Below are 20,848 nucleotides of genomic sequence, written 5' to 3' on the forward strand. Positions count from 1 at the left end.
AAAACTCTCCAAACTGAGATATAAATGACAAAACAGGGAGGTGGACAGGTGGAGTGGTGGAGGTACAGATAACTACCTTCACATAATATTGCTTTTTCCTTCGGGTTAGAAAGAGCAGGAGCTTGTCACTGGCTGGTGAGTAGATCTCCTTTGCATTGCATTTTTCTTTCTCCTCTTTCAATGCAATTGCTCATCAGCTGGGAAAGAAAAAGAAAAAGAATACAGTGTTTATGTCTGAGAGCAATAAGTCACCTTGAGAGAACGGTTTCACATAGCAGCTGGTGAAGGCACATTTAAATCCAACTTAACTTTCATAAACTGTTGAGTTGAATCTGGTAACAAAGCTTTGATGTCACCTCAAAGTGTTTTAGACATCTGTGGATTAGAGACTCTCCCCTTATCAAGCAGCACGTCTGCTTAACACAGTGAAAGAGATAAAGAGGTTTCTGTGAAAATGGACACAGAGGACCGGTGTGGTAACTGTTACATACAGCCCACATCCGTAGGGTCAACAGCTGCTAATGTTTAGCGGGCCAAACCCCAACTGAGCACTGTTGACTTACAGATGCTGTTGAGGAAACTTAAGATTCACACCTCGTAAAAAGAAGAGGCAGATGTTTGCATATTAATAGAGACTGTGGAGACTGACTGGTAGAGGGAGGCATTACAGCTGCTTCATTACAGTGTACAGTGTATGGCACAGATGGATATACCCGCTTTTCATCTCTGGGGCATTTTGATCTGGATGCTTTTACATGCCAGGTGTGAAGTCCACTTCACTGCAGTCGCTACACATTTATGTTGTATAGTGCTATAACCTTTCTTCCATCTATGCTTGCAAATCACATCTGAGCACAGAATGGGTGATTGATCGCAGAATGGGTGAGTGAATTTCTGAAGTCTATCTTAAAACCATACCAACATGGATATACTAATACTTAACTCTGTTTCTACTGGACATAAAGAGATCTAATTTTACTGTGTATGGTTTGTGTAGTAATGCCGCCATGCAGATGCCTTGGAATTCGAATGTTGGATCTCTGTAGTGACATCACACCTGAGTTACTTTCCAGTAAAAGGGATGATAAGCAGGATTTCTTTGCTTTTAGTATCGCTAGAAAAATTGCTATACTAAACAGATCCTGTTACCCAGGAAACCAATCAATACTGATATTTCTTTTGATGACACGACGGGGGGGGGGGGCTATAATTATTGCCCCATATAGTGTCCCTTTTAGATTACTGTCCAGTTGTATACTGTACATTATTCATTTAGTAAGATTTCAGTAATCTAAAACATGCTGTTTAGGATTTTATACAATCCATAATTAATTCATAATCAACTTCTGTTGCTTTTGTGGTTTTTAAAACAGGGTTTGTTAATCAGCACAATCCCTAATGTAGATTTTCACAAAGCATAATTTGTTGCTTTGGTAAATTTAAATATAGCTAGTTTAATACCGAATGGGAATCTTCAACAAAAGCTTTTTAACCCATATGGAAAAGAAATAGTAAAAACTTATATGTGATTAGTCATGAAAGTGGCCACTTTCATGAGTAAATCATATATAAATCATATAAGGCTTACATGATTTACTCATGAAAGTGGCCACTTTCATATATTGTTTTAGGAAGTATCCAAAACATACAAGTTTCATTATATAATTTTTCAAGGGATCTTATATCTGTTTTCACTCTTATATGCTTTTCATACAAGTTTCACACAAGACAGATACAAACTTTATAAGATTTATATATATCTTTTCCATATGGGAATTCTAGTTTTGAACTGATTCACTTGTTTAAATAAAGATTATGAATGCACCAGCAATAGTTAATAATATAATTCTACAATATGGTAAAGAAATGATAATTTCTGCCTTGTTGTTTTTTCAGGTATTTGCAAAATGACACAAAAAGGCTGTAGGTGTGCTGTCAATGTCATGTCTCACAAAATAACTATGAGGAATTGTCTGTCTTAAAGGTGGAGGTAGAACAACGCTACATGGAGGTGTTTCTGAATGCAACACAGTATATCAGACACAAATCTATTGATTTGCTCATTCAACACCTTTACTGGGCTATAAATCTCGCTTCACAGTCACACAACCCACTGGGGCAATCTGGTTCCACAGACTGGCTTGATTGCTGAAAAACCTAATGGAAATGCAGCATAATGTCATTCACTTAATATTTCAAAAATTATTCTGAATGGTAACTAGTTTTTTTACAGTGAGAATGTGTAGTGGTAATTTGAACTGCAATCAGCATCCACTAAGTGCTGCAAAAAAATCAGTGAAAATCAGATCAAGTGAGGCTTTTGCATTCTTCCGTCCTGTATACAAATGGCCACATATGAAGACACATGGGAACCTGAAGCAAAATTAAATACTGTCGCTGGATGGATGATGTTTCAGGCTTGCTTTTATTACACATAGGTTTGGCTCCATACTGTCTTCTTCTTCTTCATTTTCCTTATACAGCAGGTTGCTTTAGAAATCACTGCAGTGGATCATCTAGCTCAGTCTCACCCTATTCATATCATCCGTTTCTGTCACACCAGCCCTCTGCATGTTGTCCTTTACTATATCCACAAATTTTCTCTGTGATATTCTTTCTTCCCTCCTGCCTGGTAACTCCATATTTAACATGCATTAGTGCTCCTCTGCACATGTCCGAACCATCTTGGCCCAGCATCTCTACCTTTGTCTGAGATTTCCCTCTAAAATGTACATTTCTAGTCCTGTCCATACTGGTCACTCCCAGTAAAAATCTCAACATCTTCAGCTCCACCTCTATCTCTTTGTTAGTGCCAAATCAAACCAGATCTTACCACTGCTTTGTAAATCTTTTCCACCTGCTTCCTACTCTTGCTGCAGATAACAATGTTGTCAACATCATAGTTCATGTAAACTCCTGTCTGACCTCATCTTCCATTACCACTGGAAACAAGAAGGGGTTCAGCACCAATCCTTGATGTAACCCCACTCCTATGCTTCTATTTTGAAATTTTAGTATTTACCCAATTAAAGGAATGACTTGCACCGATACAGGACCCAGTATAAAACTAGAGAGGCGGTCACCGCAGGGGAGGACACCAGCAGGAGGATTGGAGTGTCATTGAGGCAATGGCATGGAGAGGTTTTATGTGAGGTCAGCAGGAGACACAGGTGGGAGCAGACATAAAGGGCAGGCTGCAGAGGGGCACGCTGAAGTGGAAGCAGATGCATGAGACATGTTTAGCGCTCTAGCATTTGTTAGTGAGACCAAGGCGTAAATGACGAAGGGCGGCCTGTGGGAGGAAATTAGAGGCAGGCAGAGTTTATTTGCCCCTAGCAAAATAAAAAGATAATAGAATGTGTTTTTGTGTGTGTCATGTTTTTTGGGGTTTTTTGTTTTGTTTTTTATTGAAAATAAATTATTTTTAGAGCTGTTAGTCATTTCAACTACCCTCTTTGTTTTACTGCTCTCTGCCCAATCAGAAAAGTCTTCTTGTCATTAGTCCATCACCAAAACTCAAGACCATAAGTCATTCGGCAGACTGCCATCTGACGATGCCAAGCTACATCGTCCCCTGACACCCCCCTGCAGTCTTCAGTCTCTTTTTTGCATTGCCCTTTTTGAATCTAGCTCCACCTATGTGCACCTTCCACCACTCTTATATGTCACACTGTGTTGTTCCTTGAAATATGTGTTCGCAAAAGCCATTCTCATCCTTTTCACAAATTCCACTGCCTTCTTTCCTTCCATATTTCTCTCCTTAACACCACACCTACCCAACAGCTTTTCTTCACCCCTGTTCCCTTCACCTACATCTACACCGAAATCCACTCCAATCACTCCTCTCTCCCCTTTGGAGACACTTTCTACCTTTTTATCCAATTATTCTGACTAATTCCTCTTTCTCTTCTGAATCCCTCTTGTCAGACCTTTGCACTGACAGCATTTAGCATCACCCCTTCAATTTCCAGCTTCAAAGTCATGATCCTGTCTGACAATGTCCTAATATCACAGAACTATTCACATAGACTTACTTCAGGTTTACCCATACTTCAGTCTATATTGTGGTAGAACATGGTTTGGATCCATCTGCCCTTGGTTCCCTTCTATCTGCACACACACACACACACACACACACACACACACACACACACACACACACACACACACACTATATCTACCTTTCTTCTCTCCATCATATCAGCTACCTGAAGTCCCTACTCTCACTGCTTCACTCCTGCCTTTCTTTCTCTCTCACTTCCTTCAAACATGCCTTCCCCCTCTTCATTTTCCACCAACAGTAGCACAATTTCCATCTGCACCCTGCTGGCCAACAACATCAGAGGCAGTCATTGCCAAAATGGGCCCAAACCAGTCCAGTGTGTAAATCTCATTCTCGATGATATGCATGTTTGATTTGGCAAAGGTTTTATGCCAGATGCCCTTCCTGATGCAACCTTTCCCATTTATCCAGGCATGACACCAGTTCTAGGAGTACACTGGCTTGCGCCCCCACTCGCCGCCACTTAGTTTGGCTCCATACTGTGTATACGTTACATGATTGACGCATGGAGAAAAAAAAAAAGTCTGACAAAAGCATAGAGAAAAGCAAAAAAGTCTCCAACAGCAAATACTGATTGAATGCAGTGAGCTCACCCATCCCTAAAAGCAGTAGGCACTGAAAGTCTGAAGTTATAAGCTAATAAGCACAGGGCTTCTTTGATAGTCGATTGTCAACAAGTCAATCAGTCAACAAAAATAGAGGAGCTGAGTTATTGTGTTCGTATGAATGTTTCCAGTGCATTTAAACTTAATAGTTTTACTTCTAATACAAGATCACTTTGAATTGGCAGTCACGCAGACGTTGGTCCTGTGATGGTTTCACAATTGCTTGTACAATGCAGAAAGCAAGGCTTAAAAATAAAAGAAAACTTCAAGACTGATAAAAAATGATGTAAATAAATCAGCAAGAGCAGCACGAAAACAGATAATCAACAAATATAAACATAGTTAGACCTGACCTCAGGGGGGCTTCTCTAAGTATATATTTCCTGGAAATAGCACAGGATGATGAAGGAGCTGTCATTGTGCCAGAGTGGGAAAAGTAATGCGGTATATATTTAATCTCTGATTAAACATCATGAATGGTAGGCCAGTCACGTTCACTATGTCAGGGTTACCGTTTCGTACTCCGCTCGCTTTGGCTCACTTAAAAAAAGACTGTTTCATTCGGCACATTTTCCTGCGATTGGCGTGAAGACACAACTCACAGGGTCACAGCAACATTTGAGGAAGGGGTGGTGACTGGATTGCTGATGCCCCCCCTTTAAAATCCACTCCCACTCAACCCTTTTATTTCCTGGGGAAAGAAAGAGGGGAAAAAACTCTTTTTTTCCCCACTTTTTTTTCAAAGCAGTGAGCGAGAAAGCGTGAGAACAGTCACTGCAGGGCTTCAGGAACATTGTATCTGTCTGTAGGATGAAAAGCCTTGCAGCAGAATGAGAGAATGAGAGGCCTTTTTACCAGAGCCAAGCTCAATGAGAAGGGGGAAGGGATAAAGTGAAAGAGTTCACTACTTCCCACTAAATTAGATTAAGGTGAGTATTGATTGGGTAATACACGCCAGTAGGCCTATAGTGCAGCACCGTCTACAACAGAAGCTGTTTCAGCATTTCCTCAAGATAATGAAAGCGGTAATGAAAGTGCAGGACAACTATCTTATTACAGCACATTTACAACAATGTATCACAAACCACTAAAACAAACCAAAAAAAGAGAGAGAGAGAGACGGGAAATAGAAAACATCCATTGGTACTCGATTCAAGGCATTGCCGCCCGAAGAGCTAAAAAGTACAACACTGAGATAAGTCAAAGAGGTGGTGTGAGCAAACCTGCTGTCTCAGCAGTCTAAAAGATGTGTTACTGATAATGGGGCCTCTCTGCATGCAGGTTCTGATGCCAAAATTCAAGCCAAGACTTCTGTTTGTGCCCTCATGGCAAAAACTCTAGGACTCTCCATTAATCTGCGCTTAAGCTGCCTGGCTTCAAAAACAGATGCTTGAGGAGGATAAGGCAACTCGGTGGGAGAGAAGGTACGTAAGCCTTGGTTAGATAAGGGGGGAAAAAGTGGCAGCTTTACAGTGTACTATATCAGCTAGATGGGACTTCATAGGGAAACTTTCTTTTTCTATCATCCCCACTTTTTTTAGTAGAACACCACAAACTACTCACAACGTCACCACCTTGTCTTCGAGCTGATTTTGTTTTGTTTTTTTATTTTTTATAACTATCAGTGGGGCAAAAATACAAACTAAACAGGCGTGAAATACCAATAAGCAAACCTGTCATAGAGACTGCCAGTTATTCCTATGACTTTTTGTGCGTGTGTGTTTTGCTGTTTTCCATTGTTGTGTTGTGAGTGAAACTAGATCAAAGAAAATGAATCACAGACATTATAACATGTAGTGTGTTTAAGATGTTTTTACCAACTTAAATTGTGTTTTCAGTAACAAAATATAAATATGTTACTGTCATAAATCATACAAGGAAGCTAAACAAGTGTCTCTTTTTGTGAATATTGCCTGTCACAATCAAAACCAAAGGAAACACTGTATTGCTCCCAACAAAGAGGTTGCATGTCCATGAATTTACTAAATCTTTAAAATAATTTAGCTGCTCCCTTTAACAGTCGCCACAGAGGATCATCTACCTCCATCTCACGCTATCCGTAGCACCCTCTTCAGTCACACCAGCCCTCTGTCTCATATGTTGCTGTGCAGCAGGCAGGCCATGGAACCAATATGCTGAACACAGGAGAGAGATGTGAACAGTTTTATTACTGGTAACATACTGAAGGTAACTTAATAAACACGGCGCAAGGCCAGAGCAAAACAAAGGAACAGAGGAACACACAGCAATAAGGGTTGAGGGACGATGTGACAAAGAATAACGGGAAACAGAATCAATATATATACTCACAGGATAATGAGAGGAAAGGCAACAGGTGGGACACACGGCTGGAAACTACAGACATGACGGGGCAGGGGAAGTAAACAATACAATTCACAGGAGGCCACGGTTACTGCAATGACACTGGAAGACACAACTGAGTGGGGAAGAAGGGTTAACCTGACATAGACAGGGGAGCGTGGGAAGGACAAATGCAGACAAGTGTGGGACACCAAGGAAAACGAAAGAGAACAAATCCAGCCTGATGAGGCCAAGGGAGTTAAACTAAATACAAACGCACAGAGGACAAAAGACCAAAGTAGAACAAGAAGTAACTGAGCAGAAGACACACTCACATAAATGAATGTATTGTGAAACTCAGACCTGACACAGAGACAGAAATGTAAAGAAACATTGAGACAAGATAGAGTGGATACGAAATGGAACTAATGTCATCAAACAAGAAAAAGGCTCTAGTTCTTGGTTCTAGCTTCTAGTTCTTAAATATAAACCAAGTTGTTTACATGTCTGTGAAGGTTCTCAGTCATCCAGGTGATCGTAGTCTTAGGAGCTTGGAAAGAAGTCCAGACGCTTTTCTTTCCTAGCTCCTTAGACCAAGTTGTTTACAGAAAAGAAGTACAATATTTAAAAAAATGTGTGGTTAATAAAGTTTCCTGTTGAGTAGTTACAGTATAAGACAGATCCAACTACAGCTCTCACTTTACAATTGTCATCTATCCCGCTTTGGTTTACAACTTATAGTTAAAGCTTAATCAGATAACCCATGGCTTAGCACGGGTTTCACATGATGTACTGAGCATTTCTACTCATGCTTTTTCATTCTTGGTGTGTTTATTTGCTTCTACTGCATGTCATGAATTAACTTCTCTCTCTTGTCCATAGTTTTGTTTTCTCCTTGGTCTCTATATTTTCATTTTTTATCTTTAATATCTTGCAACATCTAATATTGCAGTGGGTTTACCTTACAAAGTGCCTCTGGGCGACTATGAAGTTGTTCTACGTAAATAAAAGTACATTTAATTGAACTGAACATCAGGGTGTTACTCAGCTGAAGTATATTGCTGTATAGACTGTAGAGTCCCCAACCACAGCTAGCAAGTGATGGCTATGTAGCTGCAGTGAGCTGGTATTTGCACTGATGAACAAACTAGTATTTCGCTTGCATGTAATAATCCCCTATGTACAATGAGTCATATCTTTTTGTTTTATGCAACTGATAATGTATACCTCCAAGTATGATGCTACAAAAAACAGATATCACCCAAACAATCAAAAATGTATCCATTAAAAGCCACCAGCAACACATTATCCAGTGTATGGTCAAGTTCAAGGGAATCTGATAAACCATAGGGATCACCTCATCAGTGCATCAACCCATTTCTTTCTTTCCTTTTTTTTTTTTGTAATGTTTCTGCGAATGGAGTATAGAGTGTAAGGCAATCTGTGCAGATCATGTGATAATCTATGGGTCATATGACAGATGTAAGAGGCCTAATCAATAGACTCCTCCTGCTTTCACTTTAAGTGCATCATTTATTATTCAAAAGCTTTATTTATGCATATATTATTGAACAGCCCATGAATTGGATTGATGTTCCTTTGTGCACCTGATTGTAACAAAAATACCCAAATCTTCACTATGAGTGTTACATTGTTTTCCCTGATTGAGTGGAATATGCATCATGGATTTTCACCTCAGTCACTGTAAGCATTTGCATTTCATGTTTTTGTCCCTCTTAGTAATCAGTTTCACAAGGATCTGCCTAATGGTCTGAGACAGTTTAGTCAACAGATCCCATGATAAACAGCCTATTTCTGCCTAGTTGCTAGATTATGTTTTCTGGGAACAGTGCATCAGCATTCAACAATATGCAGTTTCTGCCTGTGTGGAATACTGCAGGCGACTCAGAGCATTTAATAAATATTCGATAAAAAATGATGCTGGTCGCACCGCCGAAGGCAGAGCTGCTAAATCTCAACTAAAGTGTATTCAAATCGACCCCTGCGCTTGCCTATCCTGCCATCGTGAAACCATTATTGTGTTTAGTCATTGCATTTTATGATTCCGCATAACAATTCAGCAGATACAGAAATATAGCAACAGACACAAAACTCAATTACGGTGGCCCGACACCTAAGTTTGTTTGCTTTAATTTATAGTCTAGCTGGACTCGTGGCTTGCTGATGGCAGTAGAGCATGAAAGGCCAACGGCTGATTTAAGCAATAATATTTGGAGTCAAATTGCAGGGTGTGGTGTTTGAGTTTTATTCATATCTCTGACCAGCCTCTTTTGTTTCTTCCCTCATATAATAACACCCTATTGGCCTCGCATTTTAGACAGTATGAGTACAGGACATATTTTTGAAATTGTTTCCTATTGAAGTAAACAGCTAAGGTTTTTCTTCTTGTCTCCATGTGAAAATATTTGTACCTCTTTCACTTGTAGATAAGAGGTCAAATTAGTGGCTTTTGCAAAGCACAGATTGTTTTCAATACACATTCAAAATTCTCTTGTCAGGGATACTAGAAGTTGAGCTCCACTGATAGCAGGGCTTTAACCTTAAGGGCAACAAATCCTTTTTGAGTTTGGGTTGCATATCACAGTGGATTAAAATGTTTTGTCGCACACTTAAATTAGACACTTGTAATCACAGCTCTGACACATTCTTTGTGGCTCCTAGCAAACTATTTGCACTCTCAAAACAAGTCCGATGTGCAACAGTGTGGCCACTGGTCCGGGATGTGTGATAAGCAATGAGCAAGGGGGTAAAAGTGCTGTGGAATTCAGCACTTCCCTCAATGCTCCCACCGTCATACAAAGAACACGCTCCGGTCTAGCCACTCACGCACACACACAAATGCACACAGACTCCCAATGGAATGCGACCCTTAACCCCGATACTTCCAGACAGTAATTAAAGGCAGACAGTGTATTATGTGACAGTGCACAGTTGGTCAGATGGAGACAGAGTGAGACACAAGGGTAAGGGGGCCTTGGGGTCCAATGTGACGTCCAAAATAGACCTCGGAGATTAGGGACCTGCTGAAAAGCACCCACACTTGTGCAAGAATATCACAGCTTGCCATGATTTTTTATTAAAGCTGCCAGCATCTTTTTCCATAATGACTGGATTCCCGTGACCGTGAAGGTTAATAGGCATCTCCCACTAGTCAGCCACTCCCAGGAATGCATTACATTCCTATGGATTCATCTCAATTGGCTTCGAAGGTTTTGAATGACTGGACCAGGTCAGAGATTAAGAATAACATGTCTAGAAGCTGTCACCGACACACGCTACGCAGTAGCTCAGATCAAAAAAGCTTAATTTGAACTCTTATGTTGCCTTTCTGTAGTTTTCCAAGACAAACACATGAAGTAAGAAGTGTTTATTATATTTTTGGTTCTCCAAGAACTGGAGGTCAACTCTTTCGTTATTGTCCAAGCTATAGAACAGAGTTAGGTACAACAAGGACTCATTGTGCAGTGCTAACCATTTCTATTTCAGGTCACTCGCTGTTGTATAAGATAACGAGCTTCATTATAACAAAGTGTGTTATTATATCTTTCACTGGTCCCTTGACTCGTGTTTGCCAGCGAGCATTATTAAAACTCACAGCTGGGTATTTTATCAGCTGTTTGGCAGACAAGGAGTCATTTTGGGTGCATTGTTTCAGAGGGAAAAATGACGTGTGGCTCCTGTTGGAGGATAATGCAGAACAGAATTGTATTGGCACAAGAGAGTCTGGTTAACTTCTGAGTCATGCTGCAGATTTGGAGGATTAGAGGAAGAACAATGAGATTCTTTCAGGGACTGAGATAAGCATATTGTGAAAATAGATGGGCAGCGATGGTGCCAGAAACTTTTTCTGGACCAAAAGATAAGAGAATAAGATATGGTCTTAGAAATTGTGTGAACTGAAAAATTAATTAAACACTGATTGTGTAAAATCCCTCTGAAGAAGAAAACATCTAATTTGAGCTAACAATCTAATTAATCAGAATCACAGTATCAGTAATTAAAGGAGAAGCTAATAAACCCCGAATGCACATTCAGCATTGGGGGTTTATGCTAGTAGTTTAACTACAATAGTACTGTACTGTTAGTGCCGTTTTGGCCAGTTTACATGAACTTAACGGTGAAACTTTAAACTGTCTGTGGCCATAAAAGGAAAGGAATTAGTTTTTATTTTTATGTTAGCATTGCTTCTCCACTGTAATTGAAACCCATGACCAGCCCCGCCCCCTTTGTCTTTCATCCTAACAGCTGTGAAGGCTTGCCCAGGCAATGCATTTACCAGACAGCTAACAGCACTGCTGCAAATGAGTCGGCTGTGCTCAGAGAAATCACTATATTCATATTTAGCCAAATTCATGACTGCCCAACATATAAAACACATGAGTAACATGTTTTAAATGCTACTCATACAAGTAAAAATTCATTCCCCATAAATAGTATAGTATATTTTCATTCATGTTTTAACTGTGAACAGGTGAGAACCAGGTAGCATTTTATTGCCATCACATAGGTTTGATCTTTTTTTGCTAAGGTATTTTGACCTACTTTTTCTAAATAAATTTAGTTTACCAAACTAGATTTCTCCCCAGGGTCACTTTGCTGTAATTCAACTACTTCCAGAGTGAAGAAAGAGGTAATTAGCATAGCAAAACTATGCTTTCAAAGTAGCTTCCTCAACACTGAGCACACTGTATGCATTAGCAGTAAGAAGCACTGAGACACCGCGATGTCCAGGTTCACTTTAAATGAGATAAGGAGCGCTTCGCCTGTCTTGCACTGCACTGTGCACAGTTTGCAGTAAAATGCATCATTTGCAAGCTGCTACCTGGGAAATGATATTCATTACGCGTGAGCTCTTCCTGGCACAAAATACATCTGTGTCTCACAAATTAACTGAGTGCCAGCCTACAGACTTGTTTTGACGCAATTTGTCATGCCAGCTTCATTTGCCCCATTTAAAGCGGCAATTAGAAATTGGCTGCACTGGCTAAGCCCTGGGGTAAGTCACACAGACACAGTTCTCGACCTTCTCACCCACTGATACTGTTTTGCCAGTGGCCTCGTTGATGATCAAGAGTGTTACATTTTTGCACCCTGAAGGACGCTCAACACGTTAGTCCCTTAGGTGTAATCCGGTGATGTATTCTGCTTCATTACCATTTCAAAATGCAGAATTACCTGTCAGAGCTCTATTGGGAGCCAGTGTTGCCAGCACTCCCACACCCACAGTAACAAAGGGTACTGCCTCTTAACACATAGATTGTCATTAAATGAAACCGGAGCTATTTGTAGGTTCATTAATTACACCCTTTCACACACCACTTCCCTCTGCCTGGAACAAAGGGAAGGTGAACGAGGACTTCCATTTTTGCTGTACATCAATGTCAGATTACAGCCATCCTGGCTTCAACTTGCTTCCCTTGCGCTCTCCGTGTGCCCCGGAGATATGTGATTAATTATAATGAAAGGGGGAAAAAGTGACACTGATGTCCGTGTGTATACACTGTCACCTTAAACTTTATACAAGAGTCATGGCCGTGAAATTGGAGCAACTCGCTCAGAATTTTTATGATCATCCCGTCTTGTTCTCAGTATATGATTTCTGTAAGAGGTGGTTTGAAATGTCATGCGAAATCGTGTCCATTTCCTTCAAGCGACTGAATGTTCTGCTGAAATTAACTTGGAAGGCAATATTAGTCTTGAGTCATCATCCCGTTACTGTTTAGCTCTAATGAGTAACTGGAACATATCTGGTTGTTTGCCCTGGAATGTGATACTTTACTGTGCATTAGGCACTCTAGACGAGAAAACACAGCAAAGTAAAGTTGAAGGCAGTTGTGAGAGGATGCTATTTCCCACTTTTCATAAACATGAGCTAATGAGCCACTGAGAGTTGGCCAGAAAGCATCAGTCTGTCTGCTTTATGTTTGTGCAGAGATTGAGAGTGTAAAGCTTATATAACAGTAGCAGAAGTTTACTTTGCTTTTCAAACACGGCGCTTATATGCACGCGTAGATTCATCAAATCGTAACATGCTTAAGTCAGCATTTAATTGTCACCACTAATCTGTCACATTTAATGTCTTAATTAAAATAATAAATCATAACACCTCATGCATCTCTGTTAATAATTGAAATCATCCCCCCACATAACTAATCACAAAGCTAACAAAGCTAATAAAAGTACATAAAACTCAATCCTTTTGTTGAGTGAGACAAATTTAAGTGTCTTTTTAAACACACACCAGCTGTTCACGTACATCTACAAAGAGCCACGGCCTTTTAATGGAAGACAGGTGGCCTAAAAATAAATGGAAATAGTTCAAGTCTGTATTATGTCTGCACTCAAAACAGGTCTTTTTCCCTCTATATAATAAACAGACTGTTTCAGAGGTCATCACTCCTAGTGCATTATGGGAAAAGTGCTCTGCTAGAGTAATAAACTTCAGTGTGTCTTTATCTGATAAGAGCTGTGGTTTTACCCTCGATTTATGGCTTCATTAATCTGTGAGCCTTGTATTTTTCTAACCTTGTTAAATCTTCTAGACTTATCTCGGAGCAGATGCACATTTAAAGGTTTTGATTTAAACAATTGCCGTTCAAGTTAACGAGCAAACGATGAAATCAAGCTGCTCTGTATATATATTTTTGTGACCTTAAGCAAAGAAAAAAGCTTTTCCCTTCATTATTTACATTCAGTAGATTCTGAAATGTTTGCTCACAGTGACAAATAACTGAGCTTTAATTAAATAATAGTTTAAGAATAACATTGTAATGTCCTGTGATGCAAAAAAGGAAGATGACATGAGGAAAAAGGCCCGGCTATTGTCTCTCTCAACACCAAGTTTGCCAAGTAAGCAGACTATCAGATGGTTTTTCACATGTTCCTGCTTCTATTCTGATGATTTTTGGTACTTGTCCATTAAAAATCGCATGCTTGTTTCTCTCAGTAGATTCACAATAGACAGAGGCAAGAGAGGAAGCAGCAGTAACACATAAATATGATAGAAATACCATAAAGGTTCACAGAAGTGTCAATAAATACATAAATGAGTGTTTAAACTTGTGCAAACATAGACAGAAATATAGCGTATAAAGTAGAAACGGAGTTCAACACAACCTGAATTATCTTAAGGCAGCTTTCTTGCAATTTCTTTAAGTAGTCTTTGGGAATAGTTCTCCAGGCTTCCTGATGGACATTCAAAGCTCTTCTTTGGATGTCGGCTGCCTTTTGTTGCATTCTCTGTCAAGATGATCCCACACTGCATCAGTGATGTTGTGGTCTGGGCTCTCATACTGTTCCATTGTGTGTTTTTCTATCCAGGTATGCTTTTACTCCAATGGCAGTGTGTTTGGGATCATTGTCATCCTGAAAAAAGAAGACATTGCCAATCAGACACGTTCCAGATAGTATTGTAAGATACGTCAAAATCCGATGAGACTTTTATGCCTTCATAATTCCAACAATTTTAACAAGATCTCCAGCACTACTGGTTAAAATGCAGCCCCAAACCATGACAGTCTCCACCATTTTTTACAGATGGCTGTAGACACTCGGTGTCATACCTTTCTCCTGACCTCCTCCATATATGATGACAGTGATTTGAACCAAAATGTTAAAATTTGATTTCATCACGCCAGAAGACACGTTGCCCCTGATTTTCAGTCCAGTTCTTGTGTAATTTTGCACACTTCAGCCTTTTTACCCTTAACTGCTTCTTGACAGCTGCCATTCCTGTTTCTTAAGGGCCTGATTTCAGATACTTTTCATCTACTGCATAGTTGTTTTTTTTAGGACCTGCCACTTCTTCTTTTGTCCTGCACTTGTCCGGTTTCCTCACTTTATTTAAGGACCCACTGCATACCATGTCACAATGTGCCAAATTTTCAGCTAATAGCCTTGTCGGATTCACCCTCGCTATGTTATGCCTGTCAAACTGCTATCATGTTTTTTAGATCTGGCAAAAGAGATGGGAACAAATTATGTGTATTTATGACAGGCTGCTAATAACAATGTGCCTGAAGAAACAGTTTAAAATCAAACCTTTGCTAAGTTGTCTGTTATGCACAACAATGCTTCATCCCTTGAGTTCGATAGCTTTTTTATCCTTGGATATTTCAGTGTGTTGTTAAGTGGCTTAACAAAGAAATAAGAAAAAAACTCCTCTAAAAATGGTCAGGTACAAGGCCTGGACAGAAAACAAGTTTTTCTGTTTGTTTGTTTGTTTGTTTGTTTGTTTGTCTTTAAACAAGGTCCAGAGCAGAACTCTGGAACACCTAGGAAAGGCCTGAGGAACTATTACTAAGACCAATTTAAAAAAACATACAAGCACGCCTAGCTCCTTGGAAGCAAAATGCACTCCTAAAAAATTAAAGGACCACTTTGAAAACAAGTCAGATCTTAATGGGGAAAAAATCTTGCTGGATATCTACACAGTTAAGAACTGGGTAATGTGTTGGAAATGGAAGGATCCTACATTGTCAGTTAATTGGTCAGAGACGTTCACACGAGTGACCTACTGGAGGTCATTTTGCAGGGCTAAGGCAGTGCCCATTCTATTCCTCCTTGCACAAAACATCAGATATTGGTCATGACGATGTGTTTGGGGCTTTCTACGGCCCTGTCCAGCTCTCCTACAGTGACTGCCTGTCTCCTGGAATCTCCTCCGTGCACTTCAGACTGTGCTGAGAGACACAGGAAACCTTCTGGCAGTGGCATTTACTGATGTGCCATTCTGGGGGAGTTGTCCAGATATCACCTCATTCCACCAGGAGTGACACTGACCCTAGCAAAATGCAAAAATAGTGAAAAAAAACAGTCATAAAAAACATTCCTGTTTGGGGGATTATCTCACTGTTGCCCTTCTAGTGAACCTGTTCTTAATTTCATAAACACCAAATCAGCCAACACCCTCTGGTACCTAACTCCCCAGATTAATATCCCAGACGTTTAACTGCCTTAATGTTATACTCTTATTAAAAAGTTTTCCTTTAGATTTTTTAGTAGTATATAGATAGAAAGATTTTTAGACAGTACTACACATTAAAATATACGACAGCAATAATACCAGCCTAAAGTACATAGGGTGCTAAATTCATAAAAATGTTAACAATATTACCTTAAAATGTTGAGGAAATGACACATTTTTTTGAAAACCCTAAACCTTACATCTCCATAATCCTACAAAAAATAGCATCAACCTTAATGGAACTATATTTCGTTCTTTCACTTGCCTGAATCTTGTAAATTGTTTGAAGAATTACATTCATTAATACGGCGTATCCCAATTAAACACGATCTGTCTATAACATCTGACCTGAGAGTTGATGAAGATTCATATATGCAGCACTGACAGTGTGCTACCTGTGCTATCTCTCTCTTTCCAGATGGACCTGTGGATCTTTTTCCAGCCTCACCATCATGCTGTCTGCCAGCAATTCCTACCTTTGATCTTTGCTATCTGGCTCACATCTTTTGAGGTGTGTCTAAGGTGGTGATTGAAGGTGATGGGGTGAATATTAGAGACTGACATTTCTCTGTCATCTGACATCACAGGCAGCACATTTCAGTGCAGTACAGGTGCCACGTCCTCTGAAGTTCTCCATTAGACTTCACAGCCTCTGTTAGAAGACAGAGGACTGAAAATGTAGGAAATAGCTTCTCTTTTTTGCAACTAAATACGATTAATTGCTTTATTGCTAAATCATTAAATGTTAGAAAAACAGAAAAAAGATCCTCCGATTTGAGAAGTCGTAACTAGACATTTGGTGTTTTTGCCTTAATTGACAAGATATTTGTTTGTACATTTTTCATTCAGTCAACTAATCCAGCGATGGACACATTTTTAAGCATTTTTCTCAACACTTTTCTCACATTTGCAGTTTGGTTCATCAATTTGACAAGTTAGAATGATGTGATTAGAGCTATAATTAATTATGTCTTTCTTCATGCCTTCAGTCTGTGATTACTTTGAAGTTTTTCTCCATCAATAATTTAAGTTTGGACAAATGAAACAAATTTTAATCCTCTGACAGTAAATTCAGGCATTCCTTCTGGCAGGGGAAACAAACAAGCAAGCAAACAAGACTCGGGTTTAGTCAGCCTTTTCAACTGGCTTAATGAGGCCCAGATCAGGTCCATTTCTCTTGTCACCTTTATCTAGTAAAACACATGCATTACATCTCGGTTGACCATGACTGCCACCTCTTTTTCTTCTCCTTTTAATCTCACACTAAACCACAGCTGACCCTCCCAGGCTTTCCCCTGCTTGAGGATTCAGACTTGTGTCTTGTCATCTAAAATGGAGATGTATGGGCTTGTGCCGCCAGCCTCGATTGAGGCTTGACGTGAAGCAGGGTCTCAGGTGTCAGGAGCCATTTCCCGGCCAGGGTCCCGACCAGAACGAGATTAGGCCCATTTATCTGATTTCAGATTGCTCTAAACCTATTTCAACTGTCATTTACTCTGCAAGTGGGTCATTAGACCTACATCTGTTTTGTTTTGTGCCGGGTCTGTGGCTCTATGTGTGTGTGTGTGTGGTGGGTGTGAGAGTGTTTGATCAGATTATACCGAGATCAGCAGTAGTGTATGAACATATAAGATAAAACTAATTTGCCTGTCATAATCTCACTAAGATGAAGACAACAATGACATTAATTGCAGTAACTACTGACTTCTGATTGATTACACTGGCAGTACCATAACAATAAACAGTACCATAACAATAAACACAACACACATGTGTTTTCCTGTAAAACACATGTGTGTTGATATTAATATTAGTATTAGTGCAAGTACTACTGATATTAGAACTTGTATACAGCTCCGTAAGAAAAACTGATCTTTGATGGTACCAGAGTATAACATTTGTGAAATTCAAACACACATAATCCACTTCTTTTGGAAACAGGTCAAATTAAAATGAAAGCCCCTAAGAAACACAACACAATCCCCCAACTGCCATCAAAAATATAATGGAATACATTGGAGCTCACATTGATTTCTGTGTCTGCACTCGATTGTTCTGCAGTAAGATTCAATTTTGTGAGAAATGAAACTGACTTACTGTTGTGTTAGATTTTCTTTTAAAAGATTACAATGACTGAGGCATTTACAAATGACTCTAGATGGGTTTCCACCCTGTAAAGTGGTATTGAACTTTTTTTGTTTATTCTGTTGCATCCCATCAGCCTGAATTAGCCTTGCACCTGATGACAGGTTGCAACCAAATCTAACTCAAATGCTAATGGTAAACAGCTACTGGTTTTTGGCTGCGTGCCTCCTTTCTAGTCAGTGCTGATGTGTAATATGTGGAATAATCTGACAGGACTTTCTCAGCAGGAGATCGGCAAGCTACCTTTCATAAGATTATAGGATTATGTGTTTCAACCAGCAATTATCTTTCACAGTAGATGATGTAATATGGTAAACCAGGTCCCACACGCTGCTGGCAAAGAACCTCATAATCTGCTAGCATGACCAAAAGAAAAACAAACAGACCTCATGAAGGGACTAACAAGGAATCTAAAGGATACGGATCAGAATAGGTCACTTTTGCAGGTATGAGGAAAAAAACATGCCAATTCAATTCAGTTCAGTTCAGTTCAAATCAAATCAGTTCAGTTCAATTCAATGCTTTATTGTCCCACAAGGGGAAATTAGTTTCCTCTTGGTAGCACAAAAAATAAAATGCTTCCAAAACAGAACGTGCACAAGCGCTAGACAAACTATTTCTGCCAGATCTGCTGAACAATAAAAGAAGTCCTTGTCCTCATACAGAATATTTTCCCTTCTATTCATGTTGTGGGTAGCAGAATTTCATTGTACAGGGAAACATGTTCCTTTCTCTGCAGATAATAATAATATTTGAACCCTGAAATACATTGTGCTGGTTGAAAATCCATCCGTGCATCATTTTTTCTTCTGCTTATCCGATTCACAGGGGTGCTTGAGCCTATCCCAGCTGACCTGGCAGAAGAAGGGTACACAGTGGACAGGTCACCAGTCTGTCACAGGGCTAACATGGAGAGACAGCCAGCCATTCAGCCTCACACCTACAGTCAATTTAGAATCACTAGTTTACATAATCCAGCACATCACTGGACCTTCTCCCTTAAAAAAAAACATAGCTTTTGTTTTGATGAGATAGCTTGGTTTTACTCATGCATTACACATACTGATACACAGATGCCCAACCCTAATGGGTCCCAATAATAAGACGCTCTCAGACCCAAGATACTCTGAGGATTTCTGTTCATAACTGCCCACTGCATATGTCTGTGAAGGTTCTCAGTCATCCAGGTCATCGTAGTCGTAGTGGGGGGATACTCCCACTAGGTTTATATCTGGGACTCTCCACCATTTGACCTTAGAACTGAAGAAGCTTCTCGGATGAGAGGTGAAACGTCTTCAAGTAACTTGAAGAAGTCCAGACGCTTTTCTTTGCAAGCTCCTTTGACTGCCCACTGCATAGCTTCTCTACCTTAAAGGTTTCCTTTTTTCCCCTTTCTGGTTGGATTCACAAATGCTACCAAGACCTAATAGCTGGCAGTTAGAATAGAAACAGCAGAGCACAACAACAAGCTGCAGGACAACATAAGCAAAGATGTATGTTGTGGGTTTTGTGATTACAATGATACTAAAAAAGCCAGAGTTTTAGCCTGAAAGGATATTAAGCCCAGCTATGGGCTTGTAATTTCAAAGTACTATGATGTCATTTCCTAATTGTGTCAGGAGAGCTGTGTGGGTGCTATTCCTCACACACTCTGTGTGGTCTTTCATGTTGCAGTTTATTCATTTTCTTACTACCCTGCTTCCTTGTGTACTCGCCTCCAAGACAGCAAATTAAGGGGATATGTGGAAAAACTACAGTTTTTCACTTTTTCACCCTAAAGTAGGGGTGCGCCGATCCAATATTTGGATGGAATATCAGTCTGATACTAACCCAAAAAGCTGAATATTGTTGACAGTAAGCCAACCCATGGTCTGATCAGATAGCAGCCACTAATGGCAGAGCTAATGCAGCGTTTAGAGAGCAAACAGCTGTTTGAAGGCATTTCACGCTGATACAACCACAGCTTCTGTTTTTCTGTTTGCTGAAGTTTTTTAGTTAACTGTAAACTGGGATCCAGGTGAGCTGACATAAATGTAAAGATGATTTTTTTTTTCTCTGTCTCACTTGGTCATTTACTTTCACTCTGATCACATGGTATCAGAAACTAAGAAGCTAAATTGATTCTAAAGATTCTTGATTCTAAAGGGGTCATGATTTTTATAATTAAATCATGCTGTTTTCAGTAAAAACTAGTGATTTAAACATTAAACACATGAGGAAAATGTTTAGGTCATAGTTCAATGGAGGTTGGAGGTCTTTTCCCCATAGACTTCTACACAATCTGCTTGCCATTAGAAAGAATGCAGGTTTTAGGCAATACCACACTGGCTACACTTTTGAGTTCCAGAAGCTATGCATCGCTAACATCTGTTGGGACAAATGTTTCCTAGCACTCCCAGGAATATTCAGTTGTCTCCTCAGCTTGTTTTCACTACCTCGGTAAACCAGCCATTTGAGTTGCTTGCAAACTTTAGGGAGTCCAAAGTTACTTTAATTTATTTTAGGTGTTATGCCACGCATGCTCATCTTACTATACTGCAATACAATTCTATTAGTAATCATTTTAATTAATCATATTGTAATTTTACAAGTTTCCATACTTTTTCAAATAATTGGCATTTTTTCTTTCTCCCTTCCTGTTTTTTGTTTTTTTTTGCACTATTTTTTTACACTGTGAAATTTTTGTGTCTTTGTATGAGTTTATAATGGTTTTATTTAAATAAAGATTCCTAAGAGTTCTGGAAGAAA

General features: G+C 39.6%; 1 long non-coding RNA gene across 1 annotated transcript; it reads right to left on the reverse strand.

The window, feature by feature from the left end:
• On the reverse strand, positions 1 to 11,592 carry LOC113011411 (uncharacterized). Its single transcript, XR_003270538.2, has 3 exons — positions 6,979 to 11,592; positions 6,710 to 6,803; positions 1 to 197 (listed from the first exon to the last, which is right to left on the reverse strand). It is a non-coding gene; the product is annotated as an uncharacterized LOC113011411 (long non-coding RNA).
• Positions 11,593 to 20,848: the final 9,256 nt, after the last annotated feature.

This window comes from Astatotilapia calliptera, chromosome 18, assembly GCF_964374335.1.
Source record: "Astatotilapia calliptera chromosome 18, fAstCal68.1, whole genome shotgun sequence".
Classification (NCBI taxonomy): domain Eukaryota; kingdom Metazoa; phylum Chordata; class Actinopteri; order Cichliformes; family Cichlidae; genus Astatotilapia; species Astatotilapia calliptera.